We start from the raw sequence: 15,516 nt of genomic DNA, 5'->3' as shown, positions 1-15,516 counted from the left end.
AGAAATTGGTGACTCATAACTGCTGCCTCCTGTGTTGTTTTTGCTGCATTAGGAGCACCAAAGTAAACTCTCCAGAGCACAAGCTTGGACAGTGTGTCATCTGGGCTTCCCAGATGACATGACCCCACTCTCAGCTTCACTGATGTAGTCCAAAGGAAAGCAGAGCAATTCATTTGGCACCAGCTTGGCAGCAGGATTTGCCAGAAGGAGGTATATAAGATGCCAGCTAACTGTCATGGGGACTTCACTCCAGATTTGTGTAGGGTTCACCCTTTAACCTTTTCTTTTCCCAAAGATATCCCACTAAACAGAGGGTATGAATTTTATCTCAGGGTTTACTCCCACAGACTTACTCATGAATGAGTATAGCCATAAGACAGCCAAGGTTTGGGATCAGAGTTCTCCTTCTCCTAGATAAGCTATCTTCCCAGGTTGACGGGCCCCATCTGCCCCTCATTATCCTATACAGCATATCCAGTAAGTGCCTTCTTGGCTGTTGGACCCACTATTGGTCTTGTCCACTCAATCCTCCAGAACCTGTATTTATATACAGGGCAAGTCCCTAACTTGCTGAGAGTTTGGGACCCATCAGCTACCCTCACCTGGTTTAGCCAGCCAGTCGAAGCCATTTCCTGGGCTGTGGCTGCTGTCACGTGCTCACAGCTTTTAGGAGCCACAGGTCATGCTATGCCTGGACAAATAAGAGGATTCTGTTTCCAAGGATACATTTTCAATATCAAGGAAGTGTCAGAGAAGGGAAACCAGACTGGAAATTCAGACTGGAAACAACTCATTTGTAACTTTGTGTTCATTGTCTCATTTTAGTTTCTTTCACTCAGTTTACGCACAGCAATTTTTTCCTAAGTACATCTAAATTTAGTATAGGTCAATAAAAGCTCTAGGTTTTGTTTCAAAATAGCAAAGGTAAATCTAATTTATTGTTGTCCCTGATCTGCTGTTAGAGGGATTCTTTCTGAAGCTGAAAGAAGAGGGAGAAATGCTGGCTGTTGCCTTGATGTAAGAGGTGGACAGAAAATTAATTTCTCCAAATCTGTTTTGTAGATTAAGAAATAAAATTGAAATTTCTGAAAAACTTGGTTGAAAACTTTAGACATTACTGTTTATGAGGGACTGCTTCTAGAAGAGCAAAACCACCACAACTAAAAATATTCACTTCTCAGCTACTTAATTGCATATATCATACATTCATTCATAGGAACAGTAAGCCTCTCCTCATCCAAGAGGGGAGGTGTTGTGGGCGGGACACGATTTCTGCATCACGCAGGGCGCGTTACGCCCCCTGCCCCACTCACCTGGCTGGCGCACCACGCCCACAGGTAAGTACCTAACCGGGCAGCTTGGAGGGGGCGTGGTTTGCAGTTTAACTTACTGCTGTGCCAGCCATTCCGCCTCATTTTCCGCGAGTCAGCTTGGAATCAGCTAGGAGTCATCCAAAATCATCCATATTGCACTCACAAGCATCTGCTTCCCAAGAATCAGTCAAGACAAACTTACTGGTTCAACTCCAGCCTGCATCTCTGCTGGTGTCTGTCCAGACATCCACCAATTTACTGCTTCCTGACTTCTTGTAGCTGGGATATGGTAGCTGGGTAGCTGAACCCATAACCTATTGGGAATCTCAGGTACGATACAAACGCAGTGGAAGTTGCTTCCAGTACCAGTCACCCCATGGAAACAGCTTTAGGTCCATATGGTTTATTGTTGCAAAAGACAAGCCTCAGTAAAATAGTTCTGGACATAGTTATATACAGCTTGTAGGTTTTTGCAGATACAGATTTAGGCAGATACATACAAGTTCAGATGCATACATTAATCACAAATATATCATTGGAGCAGTGGGATATTACCGTAGCAACTGCCTTGGCTGACCTTGGACCTGTGATTTAATCATCCATTGGATAATTTACATTCATGAAGGAAATTAACCCCTTCCCAGGTCCAGTTACTATGTTATTCCCACTCTCAGAAGTGTGGGGAATGACATCCCAGCAGGGCGTTTCTCTATGTTAGCCCATAAATTGTGGAACTCTGTCCCTACATAGGTGTGTTTAGCATCTTCTTTGTATAGCTTTCTACATACACTGAGAACACACCTCTATACCCTGGCCTTTGGCAGTTCAAGGTATTTTGTTGTGTGGGACCTAGTTATTTTGCTGAATTTATCCTGTTCTGTTCTGTTCTGTTTTTATAATTCTAATGATGGGGGTCATTGTTTTGATAAAATTAATAATAAGAATACCTTTATTGTCAATGTACAACCTGTGTACAATGGAATTAAACAAGCCTCCCTCCCCCCACCCAAACACTCAATCACATTGAACTCTGTGTGCTTATCGCTCAACACACCACCTTGCAAGTCAGTTGCACTATGTTATTTTCCGTTCAACAGCCTAACAGCCCACGGATAGAAGCTATTTTTTAGCCTGTTGGTACGGCTGATTACACTTCTATATCTCCTGCCCGAGGGTAGAAGATTAAAGAGGTGATGGCCGGGGTGTGAGTCATCCCTGAGAATTTTTCTCGCTCTCCTAAGGCAACGATCCCTTGCGATGTCATCTAGCAGACTCAAGGGACAGCCCATGATATCATGTGCTGTAGAGACTTTCTGTCCGTGGCTGTCAAGCCAGCATACCACACTGTGATACAATATGAAAGGAGACTTTCTATTGTGGACCAGTAAAAGGAGTTTATCAACTGTGTTTTACATTACTCTTTCACAAGACCCTGAGGAAATGGAGTCTCTGTTGGGCCTTTCTGACCACCTGAATTATGTTGATTTTCCAAGTGAGGTCCTCACTAAGGTAAACTCCCAGGAATCTAAAGGAGGAGACTCTCTCCACACAGCCCGCCCCCCAATATACAGTGGGGCAGGTTCCCCTCTCTTCCTCCAGAAGTCCAACACCATCTCCTTTGTCTTACTAATATTTAGGTGCAAGTTATTCTCTAAGCACCATGTAGATACTTTTTGAACCTCCCCCCCAGTACGCTGTTTCATCTCCACCTGCAATTAGGCCCATTATGGTAGTATCATCTGCAAACTTAATAATTACTGTGGATGGATCAGATGATATGCAGTCATATGTGTACAATGAGTACAGGTAGAGACTTAGCACACATTGATAACTTTATGTTACATTGTTTTAACTCCCTCTCAAACCTTATGGAGAAGAGCAGGTAAAGAAAGCATATACGTTAAATAGAATAATCAATAACTGAGCAATAGGGGATCAAAGTTTCAGTTAAGTTGGCTGCTATTCAATATGAAACAAAATTCATTTTTTTATTTAATGTTAATAATTAATTTTCTTCCGTGATCATCTTTCTCTGAAAACGTGAAGACATGCAGTAGAAACAAGTTTGGCCAACACCACCTATAGATACAAATGTAGAAGTGTGAGGCACCCTCAGTCAGAGAGTACTTATTTGGAAGAACACATGTATAAAAAAGGCAATCACATTTAGACCTCATTTTCACTTATCCTGTTTCCTCTGGAGCAGAGTTATGATTTGAAACAGGATATGCATCATACTGCAGCTATCAGAATTATCTGATCTACCCTGGATTTAAAAGGGTTTGGACACTGTGGTGACAGCTGAAAATAATGAGAATCTTTGGAGCGGCCAGGAAGGAAGGAGAAAGGTCTGATCCTTGAGCATTTAAAATTTACAGTCAGAGAAGTGATGACTGTGGTGTAATAACATAAGTGTCTAAAATCTTCTTTATGGCTTTACAACCAGAATCTTGTGACCCATTCTCATGCATAAAGGTTCTAAGAGCAAAACTCTGCGCCATCTGACAATGAGCTACTTTGAGTTACATTTCTCAAAGCATTAACGAAAGGGTTTGATGAAAACATGACCCTCCAAGAACCCTATGCTGTAGGTGGTGATAAACATGGCTTCTTTTACTGTTGTTTTTGGATCTGCGCTATCTATTTCAACACAATCAAGTTCTCAACAACCCATAATGATGGTAGGCTGATGCTCTCCCACTGATCCCATTTGACCAGGCACATGTTTTACTGGCACAATGTGGAAGAGATGGTACAAAACTTCCCCATCATGTAAAGTGATTGGTCCCATGGGGTTTGACTGGTCTGCTTGGATTCCACATCATTCAGAGGTAAATTGGTCCAGTGACTCAAGTATACCATGTGGGTCAGACAGAATCCATGGCAGTTAGTTCAGTAATGAAACTCATACAAATCACCAAAGCACTCCAGAATGAGTCCTTACACCTTGGACAGATTGGACTTCTGAAGCCAGTGGTGCTCAGAATTTTACCACATGTCAGGCACTGATGTTTGGTAAAATGATCAGCATCCCCACTCCCCACAGAGATGGGAAAGCTAGTGGTTGTATCAGGTAAGCTAGAGTCAGCCACATTTAGACTTCAGTTTCACTTATGCTCTTTTCTCCGGATTAGAAAACTCTCTGTGAGAGGTCAGACTGACATGACACTTTAAAAGCAGTGGGGGGCATGATTTGGAAATGCTCTTCTTGACATCAGCTGTGTGAAAAAAATAAGTTCTGCATGTTTGCAACTGATCCTATCTGTGGACAGCATTCATTGGATACTGCTCTGTGATGTCCCCAATTAACCTCACTGTCCTCTGCAAATTCTGGAGCAATTTTGTACTTTTAAAAAAAGGATAACATTACTATTTCTATTGATAAATTTATTACAGCAAAAGATATATGTGGATATGTACCCATGGCTTTTTAAGTGAAAATTAAAAGCAGGCAGCCTCTCTGAAATGAGCGGGGAGAGCGGGTTAAGAATAACAGCTGAACCAGCATTCAGCTTGCTGGTATGTACTTCTTCTAAATCAGCCTTTGCCACACTGGGACCTCTGGTTTGGGGCTGATGGGGCCTGTAGTCCAAATCTTCTCGAGGATACCAGGTTGCTGACGCCCTTTCCTTTCAGCTGAGAAATCCACTATAAGTTCTCTTTCTTTACTATGTTGTCTTTAACCATAAACTTCCCATAAACAAGCCTTACTTAGTTTCCTAGGTGGTTGTGAAGACAGAATGGGAAAACCCAAGAAGCTCCTCAAAGGAGGAGCGTTTACTAGTGACAAATAAATTAAAATGAATTTTGTCAGTCTTTTTCTTCTTCTTTTAAATCTTTATTTTAAAGCGCATCTGTGATTTTATTAAATGTCCTTTAGTGTGAATGTTAACATTCACAATTTACGTTCAGACATGATCACTGAGCATATCAATAGTTATGTCATTCAGGGTCATGCCTTGAAACAGCTATGCCTCCTTGATAATGAATTGAATGTAAGACTAAACTTAAGAAGGAAGCATATGCTGCACTTCTAACCCCACCCCATCGGAATGTGTTGGGACAAACTCCAAACACCTTCACGGACCTATTTTTCAGCTGTTACCTCAATTATTCAGAGTGTTCCTTCATCTGTTGACATGATCACATATTGCAGTTTTCATTTATCCTCCCTGGGCCCAACTTTCCTTCCTGTAAAACTGCATATTCTAGAAACTGAACTGTTATGAAACCACAAGGATAATTCAATAAACACATTCACTATAACAGCGCTCTTGCCAAGTATTGCCATGGCTACAATGTAAAATAAATGGCTTGTTAAAGGAAATAACAGATAATGCACCTGATTTGATTCTGCATATAAATCCCCGTTTCAATAGAAGTTTCAGCAAAAGGACACTGCTACTGTTTCCAAGGCCACATTCACACAAATAGCTGGTTAAGTAACCTTGAATCAGCTGCCCTAATCAACATTTTGTATTTTGTGTCTAACATCCTGCTGCCACACTCTAGAAATAGAACACAGAAAAGCAGAGCACTTCAGGCCCATACTTTGATTTGTGCACAGATTGGGCCTGAAAGTAATTTCTGATCTACTCAGGTGAATGAAGTTTGCCATATGTGTAGAGCTGAAAAAGGCGCAGGAAAGAGCAAGCAAAAGGGGATGGAGCAACTCCTATGTGAAGAACAGTTAGACCATCGGTGGAGGGGGTTAGCTTAGGAAAAAAGATGAGGGAAAGAGGACATAATACAGATGTATAAGTCAGGCAGCGAAGCTGGAGGCAGTGGCAGATCTGTGGATATCAGGCTGGGATAGAAAGGGACGATGAAGAAGCAGCAATGGTCAATACTGGATAGTTGGAACACCACTTCACACCATGCCCTTGTTGTTCCAAAAGGAACAAGTGATCTTCACTTGTTAAGTTGCTAAGCAGCTTTCTTCTGGAGTTCTGGAATTCCCAGAGGCATCTGGTTGGCCACTATGAGAACAGGATGTTGAACTAAATGGGCCATTGGCCTGATCCAGTAGGCTCTTCTAATTATAGAATTGTAGAGTGGGAAGGAACCCTGAGGGTGTTCTTATGACTCTCTGCCATTGGTTGACTGCTGGCATGTAGAATCACAGAGGCTTAAAGAGAAACTAGTCTGATACTCTTTGTTTTGTGATAGTAAGGTGGTTCATGGGCTACATGGCCATTATAATCTGGCCTGTGGTGGGAGCGTATGCAAGTGTTAGGATAGGTGTTAGGATAGGTGATTTGAGAGGTGGAATAGGATAGCATTCTTCATTCCCATTTCTATTCAAAATTTGAATTAGTCTTGTGGTTAAACTTTTTCAGTGGTCTTTGGGGCACCATGTCCTTCAATGAAATCTGATTTTAAGCTGTATTTCAGTCAATCGCTGGATTTTATGTTTTAATGTATTTATATTTTGATGTTAGCCACCCTGAGCCTGGTTTGGCTGGGGAGGGCAGGATATAAATAAAAATAAAATTATTATTATTATTATTATTATTATTATTATTATTATTATTACTATTATTATTATTGAAATAGTCCAAATTTATGCAGTGAAAATAGAGGAATGTGAAAAAGCATGAGAATAGCAGATAATCATATTGCAAAAAAAACCCAGCAAAGGTCATATTAAGGGATAATATCTGCCCAGTTAGCAAATTTCACTGATGTAAATAACGTGTGGTTCTTCAGTATGATCCAGAAAAAGTAATTACACAGGCAATTTAAAATGTGCATAAACTTTAGCATGGAAGCCAGTAAATATAATCTGATATACCTCTTGTTCTTCTCTTCTGTTAAGGTTTCAGAAACAAAACATACAATCCATTCTTTGCAGTTTGTTTAATCGGATAAAAACTAATTATTATGGTACTTGTGGCTTTTATTTGAAAGAGTTTGGCATGTCTTTGGGAAAATACAATCCGCTTCAAATAACTTTGCATTGTTCATGCATTACATTTTTCAAAAAAGATGCAATGTAAAAGAGCCAAACACTTCGAACTGCATGTCCATCAATGTTTAGTTTGAAAATCTATGTATTGGAGAGTCTCCTAACCATATTTACTCAGAAGTAAATCGTATTGAATTCAATGGGGCTTACACCCAAATAAGTGCAGTGTTTGGCCCCATCTGCAGTAAACATTTAAAGCAGTATCATACTACAGTGGTACCTTGGTTCTCAAACATAATCCATTCCAGAAGTCCGTTCCAAAACCAAGGTGTTCCAAAACCAAGGCACGCTTTCCCATAGAAAGTAATGCAAAATGGATTAATCCATTTCAGACTTTTAAAAACAACCCCTAAAACAGCAATTTCACATGATTTTACTGTCATACAAGACCATTAAAATGAAAGCAATAAACAATGTACTGCAGTCACACAATCAATCAGTAGCTGAACTGGGTTCCACACAGTCACAAAAACAAAACAAAAAAGAGCCACAAAAACACAAAATAAATAGCAAAAACAGACAGACCTAAGCGTAACACTCAAAACAGAAGTGTGGCACTCAAATTGGAAGTGTGGCACTCAAATTGAAGAAGAAGAAGAAGAAGAAGAGGAGGAGGAGTTTGGATTTGATATCCCGCTTTATCACTACCCTAAGGAGTCTCAAAGCGGCTAACATTCTCCTTTCCCTTCCTCCCCCACAACAAACATTCTGTGAGGTGATTGAGGCTGAGAGACTTCAGAGAAGTGTGACTGGCCCAAGGTCACCCAGCAGCTGCATGTGGAGGAGCGGAGACGCGAACCCAGTTCACCAGATTACGAGTCCACTGCTCTTAACCACTACACCACACTGGTATAACACTCAAAACGGAGCACGGTTTCTGAAAAAAGTTTGCAAACCAGAACACTTACTTCCGGGTTTGCAGTGTTTGGGTTCCCAGTTGTTTGAGAACCAAGGCATTTGAGAACCAAGGTACCACTGTACTTTAAACAGCCATGGTTTCCCTCAAAGAATCCTGGGAACTGTAGTCTGTTAAAGGTGGTGAAAGTTATTAAGAGAGGCCTATTCCCCTCACAAAGCTACAATTCTCAAAGTGGTTTAACAATCCATCCCGCTTCCCATGGAACTTTGTTCTTTTAAATTAGTCCTACAAAAAAAAGTCTGCAGGATGTTTTGCAGATAACTTTTAGTAAAAGGTCTGGGGGAGGGGGAGTTATTGTCCACCAAAATGCATTAATTATGTAGTCCTGAGTCAGTTACCATGAAATTTTCTAAGCCCTTGACTTCAATTGAGCCAAAACACTTTAAGGCATTCATGCTCCTAGAAAATGAAAAGATAAAGTTCTAAACACCAAAGATACAGCCACAAATGTGTTAGGTGGTGTCTTGCACTAACCCTCTACGCATGTTCTAATTTTAGCACAAATGATGTAGTGTGATATTTCCACTAAGGCAAATGTGAGGAACTGGGCAAAGCCTTTGCAAATTGCCTTGTAACACATTGGTCAAATTGTGTCCCTCCTAATCTGTAACTACATTACATCATGAGTCATTCAAAGGAAAGGGTAGAGTTTCCTGTTCAATTCATTATAGAAAACAGAGTAACATTTAGAAAGTAAAGAACAAGAAATGAGAACTGTAACTCTCAGGTACAGATCTTTTTCCCATATGATTTTCTCTCATTTTTACATCGTTCTAACTAACTGGCTGCAACTTTTTTCAGCTAATTTTATTTTTTAAGTTACGGAGCTCTAAAGACAGATGTGACAGAAATCTCAAAGGAGCTCAAGCAGCAATATGCATAAAGCAGGAATGGGCAAACTGTGGTCCTCCCATCAGTCCCAGCCAGCGTGCTCAATGGGCAGGGATTACGGGAGCTGTAAGCCAACAACAGATTCCTCATTTTTGGTATATGGCATCATATAGGCTGAAAGCAAGAAAGTTCACGGGGCAGCTAGGCTTACAATATATTTAAAACTATTTTGTTACATGCCAAGTGACCACCAAATTGTTTTTAACCCATATGATTAGGTGTAGCAAAATTATGATTAATTATGCACAATATGCGAAAAAGAGTATATTGCACTTGTAATATGTATAAAAAAGTCAGGCCTCATGTACTATATTTCTGCATCATCTTTACAGATATACATACATCAATACATACTCATATTTATACAATCATAAGTATGGTTGATTTATTGGTTTATGTGCTGGCTACATTAAGAAACTTGGGGTGTGGAGGCTTATGATATGTATATAGTGTCATACATATAATAATTAATATAATATGTAAAGATTGCTCATAATATAGTGGAAATAAGTTTGAGATTTTCCAAAAATTCCATCCCTATCTGCACTCAACGCTCAGTTCCTCTTTTGTTGTGTGCCTTTCAAATATATTTTTGCAAAGTTTCTCTTGGTGAATACTGCATTTTTCCTCCCGTCAGACTACTATATGGTGTTTTGTTATTATATGATCTAGCTAAAAGAGGAACTGCCATTGTCAGAAAATTGTTTTGAGGGTTCTTAGCCTCCTGCAAAGGGTACTTTTTCTACTTTCTTCAGCTATAGCAGATCATGTTTAAATTAATCCTCCTCAATGCGGCTTTCATATGCTAACTGCTGCAGTTGAAAGGCAATGTTTTGCAAAATACAAAAGCAAGGCACCAGTTTGCAAAGCGTTTAAGCACATGATTAATTTGGGAGTGGGGATAAGTATGTGCTTACAACCGAACACACCTTTATGAACAGCAGATAACTTAATTGAAGGGTTCTACCTGTACGACCAGTCTCAAAATCTGCTTTTACTATTCAGCTTGCATTTCCATTTATGGTTACAAATTGGATTAGGAAGGAGCCTGTTGGTTTAATTCATTTCAGGAAATCTTAGCTGAATGAATTGTGACACGCTATGAACACTATCAAGTTGTCATTCTGATTTCCTGACTTGGCTCATGAGAGGAATTGGCTTCGGTCAATCATCTTCCTAATGGAAATGACAGAATTCTTTTCCCAGGAAAAGTTGTTCGGGTGTAGCAAAAGGAAGGAAATGACCACAACTTGTTGCAATGGGAGTGGGACAACACCCCCTGACACTTTTCTTTTATATCAAAGTTGGCATCTTTGAATGAAAAATCAATGAGTTCAACCTCAGTCCAGACAAGACTGAGATGCTCAAAAGGCCAATTGACCTCACGTGGATGGCTCATACTCCCCCTCAAAGATCACAAGCATACTTTAGGGGCTACCCTGGGACCAAGCATTGCTCTTGGATTGTGTCCACTGTGGCCTACAGTGCCTTTTTTGATGCTTCAGCCAACTGAGGCAACCCCTCGATCATTACAACCTATCTGGCCACTCTTACGCTGTCTTTCAGGCTGGATGGGTCATTGTAAACGCTACAGTTTTGGTAATAGTTGATTCACTGCTGCCTCTACTGGTGACAAATGGTACTTTTAAGCCAGAACTCTCCAATGACCTTGCATCAATATGCAAATACATTTTTATTTCTAAGGACTTTGGCCCATAAGTTGCCTTGTAAATATTCCGGAACTGGTTTAGAATTATTGCCTTCATTTATCTATTTCAGGGATGAGTAGTCTTTTTCAGTCTGAGGGCCACATTCCCATCTAGGAAAGCTTCTGGCGTCTACTGGCCACTTGAATGTGAATATTACATTGCCTGCACTCTCACACAACCCTCTCTTGTCGTCCAGCCAGGCAAGCAAGAAGCATCATCATGAAGACTTTTTATTACTTTTCCATCAGGGACTTTCATCTGAAGTTCCATTTTAGAAGTTATAGTTAACATACCATGCTATGCAATTAGTGAACAGGAAAAAGATTTTAAAAATAAATAAATTGTCCAGTAGCACCTTAGAGACCAACTCAGTTTGTTCTGGGTATAAGCTTTCGTGTGCATGCACACTTCTTCAGATACACTGAAGCAGAAGTCACCAGACCCTTATATATAGTGGGAGGGTGGGGTGGGGTTTTTCTCAGAAGGGTAGTAGATTGGGAAATGATTGTGCCTTCTCTGTGTGTATGCCTATGAGAGTACATTTAGACTTCAGTCCTGAATGCACATTCTGGGAATAAGCTCAAATGAGTGGGACTTAATTCTAAATAAGCATGGAGAGGATTGAACTGCAAAGGGGGGAAAAGAGACTTTTAAAATATGCTTTGATACTAGGGGACTTAAGCACTTTGTCTCCTCCAAAGGCAACATATGACGACTTTTAATGTGTTCAGAAAAGTAAACTCTGCAATGTGTGAAAAGACAATTTGGGGTCCTGAAAATACACACAGTGCTGTGTTACACTTATTACATAAATGCGAGCTACAGATACACTCATACCTCCAAATCACATTAACAGCACTGTGTCTTTTATAAGTACTGTCTCCTGGTACTTATACAAAGCTACTCTCCATGGTCTCCCTTAGCTACACATGGAACCCATCTGCTTAGATATACAACATGCCTACAAGTAGCCATGTTAGTAATTTATTACAATGAGTTTCAAAGAGGTGCTCCTGGAAGGTTGCGTGAAATTTCAGCAAAATATCAAGTGATCTTTGCCAATGCTTACTCTAAAATATAGCACTTCACACGTGCTGACATCCCACAATGCCAGCTAGACCAAACAACTCTAAAGGGCAGAAAGAAAAGCAAATTCTCCTGAGCACCAAATATATGCAGACTACAGAGAAATTCAGCTGAATTTGCTATGTTATTACAGCAGTCTGATGACAAGCTATTTCATTAGTAATATCTGATATACAAGTAAAGATGGAAGAAAATGATGTGTTCTCATATCTTAAGTTTTTCCTTACATAAACAGGATCTATTGCATTTACATGTGCCATCTTAAAAAGACAGAGAGCTAATATTGAAGTAAAATGTTCAGGCAGGGATAATGGGGCAATTTGACCTGCCTTATTGAATGTAAAAAAATGGGTTTATTCATTGTACTCTGCTAAAGTAAATTGTTGGACCAGTATTCCCATAAAGACAAAAGGATCAATCAGTATAAATTAATAATAATGAAAAAAGAAAATGGAGGAGATGGAAGATGGAAATGCTTACACACTGCTTGATGTTTATGACCACCATGAGCAAAACTGAGAGTGATGAAGGATGAGAGGGATGAAGGAGGACAGCTGGAATAGAGCATGAGACTCTTAGTGTCAGGTTCATGGGTTCAAGCCACATGTTGGGCTTATAGTTCCTGCATTGCACACAGTTGGACTAGATGACCCTCGTGGTTCCTTCCATTTCTATGATTCTAGTCTATGAGTCACATTTAAAGGCGAACCTACCTAAATTACACTTTGTGACACAATACACAGATGTAAACACAGCCATCCTTTCAAAGTCACTTCTTCAGATTTTGCAATGCAGTCAGTTCTCCAGCAGGGTAATGTGTACAAAAATGCATATACTGGGCTAAAGCAAGATACAAATGAATATATTTGTGAACATAACACACACAAATGCATTCTATTGGAGGAAACTGCTTTGCAGAAAAGTGTATAATAGGAAAAAAGTCATACAAAAGTGTGTATAATAGGAGAAGAATAATAATAATAATAATAATAATAATAATAATAATAATAATAACTGGAAGCTGATGTGGAATTATGGAGGACTAAAATTTGTTTGTTTTTTTAAGAGTTCAGATAGGAAAAATGTGAAACTGACAGATCTGCCCATCCCTATGGTGTCATTAACTTATAAACCAACAGTTTCTACCTGCAGACGTCTGAAAAGTTCATCCACAACAGAATCTTGGGTTTATCTGGTGTTTTTATGGAACTTTATAATAGGAAAGAATTTCATCACAAGGACTAGACTTTACTAGCAATTTTTCCTCACCCAGAATGGATGTTTTCCTCTTTGTTTCTAGTCAGAGATTCTCATTTCAGCATTTCCCATCCTGTTTACAAAATTAGAAGCAGTCCTGACTTTTGGCACCACAGTTTCATATAGATAGATATATCTTCAGCATCTTTAGCAGTTCTACATGGAAATTTCTTTGCACAGGCCTGTTGCCCTGCAAGCATTTTACAGACAACAGTAGCACAGTGAGCAAGAGCTTTGAAGCAGACACAATCAAAGCAAGGGGTGTGGTTGTGTCTGTGTGTGTACTTGCATGCTTGTGCATGTATTTATGCATGTGTGAGCCTATATGCATTTTGCATTCATTTCAGAAGCAGCAACCTAGCATTGCTTACTCGTTCTTGTGATTTTGTGACCTATACACCAGTGCGAAATGACAAGGTATATGTCCTGATCAAACTCAAATTAGCCACTATGGTGTAGCACAATTTCAGCTATAATGACACCCCATCCATATTCACATGCTCTCAAGTGGAGAAAGAACTCCTTCTCTCATAATACTAAAACCCTGGTTCATCCAATGTAGCTAAATGGTAGAAGATTCAGGACAGACAAAAAGAAGGACTTCTTCACACAGTGCAGAGTTAAACTATGGAATTTGCTACAAAAAGATATGGGGACTATCAGCTTTGAAAGCTTTATACAGTGGTACCTCGGGTTACATACGTTTCAGGTTACACACTCCGCTAACCCAGAAATATTATCTCAGGCTAAGAACTTTACTTCAGGATGAGAACAGAAATCATGCTCCGGCGCCACGGCAGCAGCAGGAGGCCCCATTAGTTAAAGTGGTGCTTCAGGTTAAGAACAGTTTCAGGTTAAGTACGGACCTCCGGAATGAATTAAGTACTTAACCCGAGGTACCACTGTAAATGGATTAGACAAATCAATGGAGGATAAGACTTATCAGAGTCGGTTTAATCTGGCCCCTGTGGCAGTTTATTTCCTGGGGTAAAATCCTAAAAAAACCTCAACAATTTCAATCCTAAAAAAAGGTCAACAACTTTGGTTGGGCCCTTCATCAAATCTGGCCCTCTTTGAAAAAAGATTGGATACCACTGGCTTAGTGTATCAGAAGCTATAGGCTACTGCTGTACTCATGAACGGTTTGTGGGATTTTCATGGGCATCTGGTTGGCTGCCGTGCAAACACGATACTGCATTAAATAAGCCTTTGACAAGGCTCTTTTTCTGTCCTTCTGCTTTGTCTCCCTTGCTCCTTGGAGCTTTAAAGTCCCTAATTAAAATAATTCTGTTAATTGCCTTAGGCAATGAAAAGGAACTGAGACTACTCCAAGGCCATATTGGATCTGCTGCAAGAGATCATAGGGGTTTGCCTTACTCTGAATCTATATCATGCTGAATTTGAAAATGCCTGCATAAAGGAATAATGGCCTTTCTCTCTCAGAGGTAAGAGATGCATGACCAGCACCAATGTTAAAGGTGATGGTTTTGCTTGCATGGAGGTAGTGCTCTGGAAAAGGCTTTACCTGGTTCTTTCTCAAGATCAGGGAGTTCTATTGAAGTGCAGGAGTCCTGCAGTCTGGATATGGGGTCGAGGAAATCAGAGTGAGGGCCGGCATAAGACAACTTTAATGGGTAGAAACAGTCAACCATTCACACAGCAGTCTTAGGTCATCTTCTGCTCCACTGACCCTGTGGGTTCACAAATGTGGTGCCCACAGACACACATGTGGCCACAGAGGCCTTCCCAGGTCTCTCTGGGTCTCATCTCCCTATCCCCCCTGAAATTAGGCATGAAAAGAAGCATTCTCCTTTAGCCAAGAGAATTGGGGTGTGGGTGGGTGAGTGGGTGTTGCCCACAACAGTTTTATCCAGTTTACAAATGTGTCCACGGTTCTAAAAATATTGGCAACTCCACAAATTACTAACTTTTTGGAAAGGCCTGGCCAGTGTTCCAAATAATGTTTAAAGTGTAAACTATTGTTATCAATGCATTGGTGGGAGTTGGCTGTCTTATATATATAGCATGGCTGTGGAATCACTGACTGATCGTACAGTAGGGCAAGGCTAAAGCTATGTCCTGGCACAGTCATAATTTGTACAAGTCCTGCAAGATTGAAATCAGGGTACCTACTCCTAAACCAGGGTGATTGACTGTCCTTCCGACTTCTGAATATGTCGTGAAAGAGCAGCTTGCTTTGCACCCACTTAGCAAGCTAACAGTGCTGATCTCCATGCTGCAGAAAGCTTTGACTGCTGTTTTCTCCATACTGAGCTGAGGCTACAAGCACGGAAGTCAAGGAGGTCCCCCTCCAACATCCTCCCCACCCACCCCCCGTTAACAGGTCTAGGGTTGTATGATAACATTTGATTG

Source organism: Podarcis liolepis (assembly GCF_965112155.1).
Source record: "Podarcis liolepis genome assembly, chromosome: 4".
In the NCBI taxonomy this organism is placed as follows: Eukaryota; Metazoa; Chordata; class Lepidosauria; order Squamata; family Lacertidae; genus Podarcis; species Podarcis liolepis.
The sequence above is the reverse complement of the archived record's forward strand: the minus strand, read 5'-3'. Positions refer to the sequence as shown.